Here is a 4,549-nt window from a genome sequence, read left to right as displayed (position 1 = left end):
GGGGCTTCTATTGCTGTGAAGAGATGCCATGAACACAACTCTTATAAAGGAAAACATTTAATTGTGGTGGCTCACTTACAGTTCAGAGGTTTAGTTCATCATCATCATGGTGGGACACGGCAGTGTGCCAGAAGACATGGTGCTGGAGAAGTAGCTGAGAGTTCTATATCTTGATCCACTGGCTGCCGAAGGAGCCGGTGTCCATCCTGGGTATAGCTTGAGAGTAAGAGACCTCGAAGCCTACCCACACAGTGACATACTTCCACCAACAAGGCCATACCTCCTGGGATCATATTAGCCAAATCCATTCAAACAGCCACACCCAGGTTGTAATGAAATGGGCTGGCACTGCTGAGCTTCAATTAATCCACATTGCAGGTGACCATTGACTCATCAATGCAGTGTGTCTGCTTTATTATTTATGACAGGATGCAATTTGCCTTGCTTTGCGTTTTCTATAGCTTATGTTCTGCTCTGTGTGTGTGTGTGTGTGTGTGTGTGTGTGTGTGTGTGTGTGTGTGTGTGTGTGTGTGTATGCATGTGTGTTGAATGCACACATTTGTGTGTGAGTTCTCATGCCCACCATGACAAGCCATCCCCATTCTCATTCCCCTATTAGTGGGGTGGGTATTTTGGAGTCTGCTGCAGTTGAAACTTCCTCTCTAGTTTTGGGGAATAAATATCTTAAGGAACTCCATGCTCAAGTAGACAGACCTAGGCCATCAAGAAAAATCTGCTTTCTGTCTGGAAGCACAATTAGACTCCTTAGCCGAGGTTGTTCTTCAACAATGTTCTGTGACAAGGAGGTCTTTCTATAGAACTGGGAGAAATTTGTTGCTCCTATGCCAATCAATCGGGGATAATTAGAGAAAGTTTAGCAATGGTCAGAAATAACCTTCAGGAAAGCAAAAAGAGATACCAGAAATGTAACCGCTGGTGCCAATCTTTGTTCTTGTAGTCTTCCTGGTTAACAACTCTACTTATGGTGAAGGTGGGGCCAATTACCCTTTTACTCCTAGCTTTACTATAGGACTCTAATTGCTCAACTGCCTACATCGGGTGCTATGTAATACAGAAAATAAATTCTGTTAAGTGGGCTGGAGAGATGGCTCAGAGATTAAGAGCACTGGCTGTTCTTCCAGAGGTCCTGAGTTCAATTCCCAGCAACCACATGGTGGCTCACAACCATCTGTAGTGAGATATGGTGCCTTCTTCTGGTGTGCAGGAACATGTGGAGGCAGAATGTTGTATACATAATAAAGAAATAAATCTTTAAAAAAAAAACTCTGTTAAACTACTAATGTTAGAAGACAATATACTCTCCTACCCCCTGATGAGTCCACAATTTGACTCATGCCCATAAAACCAGTGGGGACTACAAGAGGTCCCCAAAACTTAGCACAACTGACACCATGATAGAAGTACCATTCAGGTCATGAAGCTAGCTTGTAGGCAGCCCCACACACCAAAAGAAAAACAAGACCTAATCTAGCAAAGTCCATAGTTATGGAAAAATCTCTAAATGTATTAACCTTGCTTTTTTGCTTCTGTGGTTTTGCTTCTGGCTAATTGTTCTTGCTAACTGAGGTGTGTCAAAACAGGATATGGGGTGTTGCTTAAAAGCCCACTCTCAGAAAGACTTAGGGCTACACTGGGATTATAAACACCCAGCACAGTCCCTGGCTAACAAAGACTTTCTATTGGCTTGACCCTGTGTCTGGGTAGTTTCCTCTGGTGGACACCCTACAACAGAGCCTAAGAGGCTCATTAATCTCTTTCCACTGCTATAACACCATATCTGACTTAAACAACTGTATTATTAAGGGTTTTCTCAAGGAACAGACTGTGGGCTCATCTGGGGGCAGGGGTTATATTGTCTTCTTAGCATTGATAGTTTTACAGAATTTCTTCTCTGTCTTACATAATTAGGTAGGCAGTTGAGCAATTAGGGTCCTATAGTGAGTGCTAGGAGTAAAAGGATAATTGGCCCAGCCATAATTAGATTAGTTAATGGGACAGGGGTGGGGTGGGGTTGGAGACTAAGATTGGTACCAGTTGTTAGATTTTTGATGTCTCTTTTTTCTTTCCTGAAGGTTATTAGAATGGAATGGTTTGCAGGCTGTGGTCCAACAGTGGCTGTCTGCCAACATAAAGTCCAAGAATCCAGTAGTTGTTCAATCTATAAGGCTAGATGTCTCAGTTGGTCTTTATTAGACACTGGAATCTCAAGAAGTAGCCTCTAATGCCAGTGAAGGAACGAACTCAATAGTGGGAACAAGCAGGCAGGGGGGTGGGGAGAGGGAGGAGGCAGCTTCCTTCTTTCATGTCCTTCATACAGGCTGTCAGCAAAAGGGGTGACACAGATTAAAGGTGGCTCTTCCCACTTCAAGTTATTTAATTACAAAAAATACTTCACAGGAATACCCAGCTACTTGGGTTTTAGTTAATTCCAGATATAGTTCAAGCTGACAACCCAAAATAGCCATCATAACAACTTAAAGAGGATGGATTCATAATGGATTCAGAAGTTTTGGTCCACAGCCCCTGGCTGTATGTTTCTGCACCACAGCACATCATGCCCAAAATGTGCTTCAGAAGAAAAGCAGCTCACCTGCTGGTGACCAGGCAGTAGAGAAAGAACCAAGAAGGGACAGGGTACAAGGCAGCCCTTCAAAGCAAACCCCAGTGACCTGCTTCTCCACTTGGGCTCCACCTCTAATAGTCAATCAAACTATGTACTCATCAGTGGATCACTCCACTGATAAGGTTGACAAGCTCAGGATTCAGTTGCATCTCAATAGAACCATGAGCCGGGGGCCAAGTAATAGTGTGGGTTTGGGGGGGCATTATTTCATGTTGAAATCATAACAGCAGCCAGCATTACTATAATCTCTGGTTTGCAGATGAGGACATCAGAATATTTCAGTTTTGAAACCTCCTGATCCCTTTTCTTGCTTCAGTCACTGTATCATCAAATTGCTCTATGTACGTTTGCTGAGCTTCTTAGGGACAATTGAGTAGTACCTGGCGCTCCACACTCCTGCTTCCTGTCCTGGGATGGCTCTGATACCTTCCATGTAGACTTATGACATGCACTGGAAGCTTACATATCACACAGTTTGGAAATGGGCCAACAGATAATGCTTTCGACAGTCATCTGAGACCCTTTTGGTAGGCTTCCTCTAAGGCCAAATAGGCTGTTCTTATAGTGATGGCCAGCCCACCAGTATTCCGTTGCATGGCTCTTCTTCTGTCCCCATTTCACCTCTCTTCCCGTGCTCCTACTCCTGAGGAGTTATTCCCATATGAGTGGCCACACACAGTCTTCATTCCTCAGATTCTACTTCCAGAGAACCCAGACCAGACTCATTACAGATCATTTATTAAGTCTACGAGGTTTGAAATAGAATACTAGAATTCATAGATCCTCTGACCCCAGATTCTATGAGATGTTCCTTGTCTTCATCAACTTGAAGGATCCAAAAGTCTCTATGAGCAGAGACTTGGGTATATAAACAACTAACTCCAAAAGGCTGGTGTCAAATCGAGCCTAGAAGGTCTGATTTTGAAGCCCGCAAGAAGTGATTAATTCCATAGGCCAAACCTTGAGCTATCCAGGAAGCAATCCCAAGAACAGTTAGCATGTAGCTCTAAGTTTGTGAGGGTTCCCAGAAAGTAAGGAAACAGTTGGTTGAACCTAGCAGATTAAATTGCTTCAAACTCTGACCTTGAATCAGTGAAACAACCTGAGAAAATGACCTCATGTATTTGTCTCAGGGCAACCAGATACTGCCTCTAGAGGCAACCAGCCTGCTTGGACCTGCTCAGAAGTCTCAAGTAGCTGTCTATGTAAAAGGCTGTCTTTGTGACTGACAATTCTATGTCAATCTGAGTAATGTAAAATATCCTAGTATTATTTCTATTCAGTAAAAATTATACAACCTTGCTCACTTCGGCAGCACATATACTAAAATTGGAACGATACAGAGAAGATTAGCATGGCCCCTGCGCAAGGATGACACGCAAATTTGTGAAGTGTTCCATATTTTTCAAAACAACTCTGAGATACCATCTTATTCCTGTCAGAATGGCTAAAATCAAAAATATCAATGACAGTTTATGCTGGAGAGGATGCCGAGAAAGAGGAACATTCCTTCACTGCTGGTGGGAGTGCCAACTTGTACAGCCACTTTGGAAATAAGTATGGCGACTCGTCAAGAAAATGGGAATGAGTCAACCACAAGATCCAGCAAATCCACTCTTAGGCATATACCCAAAAGAAGCACATTCATACAACAAGGACATCTGTTCAACCATGTTCATAGAAACACTGTTTGTAATAGCCAGAAACTGGAAGCAGCCTAGATGCCCTTCAACTGAAGAATGGATACAGAAAATGTGGTACATTTACACAATGGAGTACTACTCAGCAGAAAAAAACAATGGAATCTTGAAATTTGCAGGAAAATGGATGGAACTGGAAGAAACCATCCTGAGCGAGGTAACCCAGTCACAAAAAGACAAACATGATATGTACTCACTCATATGT

At 43.0% G+C, this 4,549-nt stretch overlaps 1 non-coding gene across 1 annotated transcript; it reads left to right on the top strand.

The window, feature by feature from the left end:
* Positions 1-3,943: 3,943 nt before the first annotated feature.
* LOC113835860 lies at positions 3,944-4,050 on the top strand. Its single transcript, XR_003485627.1, has one exon. It is a non-coding gene; the product is annotated as a U6 spliceosomal RNA (small nuclear RNA).
* Positions 4,051-4,549: the final 499 nt, after the last annotated feature.

The sequence above is a fragment of the Cricetulus griseus genome, chromosome 5 (genome assembly GCF_003668045.3).
Source record: "Cricetulus griseus strain 17A/GY chromosome 5, alternate assembly CriGri-PICRH-1.0, whole genome shotgun sequence".
NCBI classification, from domain to species: domain Eukaryota; kingdom Metazoa; phylum Chordata; class Mammalia; order Rodentia; family Cricetidae; genus Cricetulus; species Cricetulus griseus.
This window is presented reverse-complemented; position numbering and strand designations above follow the sequence as displayed.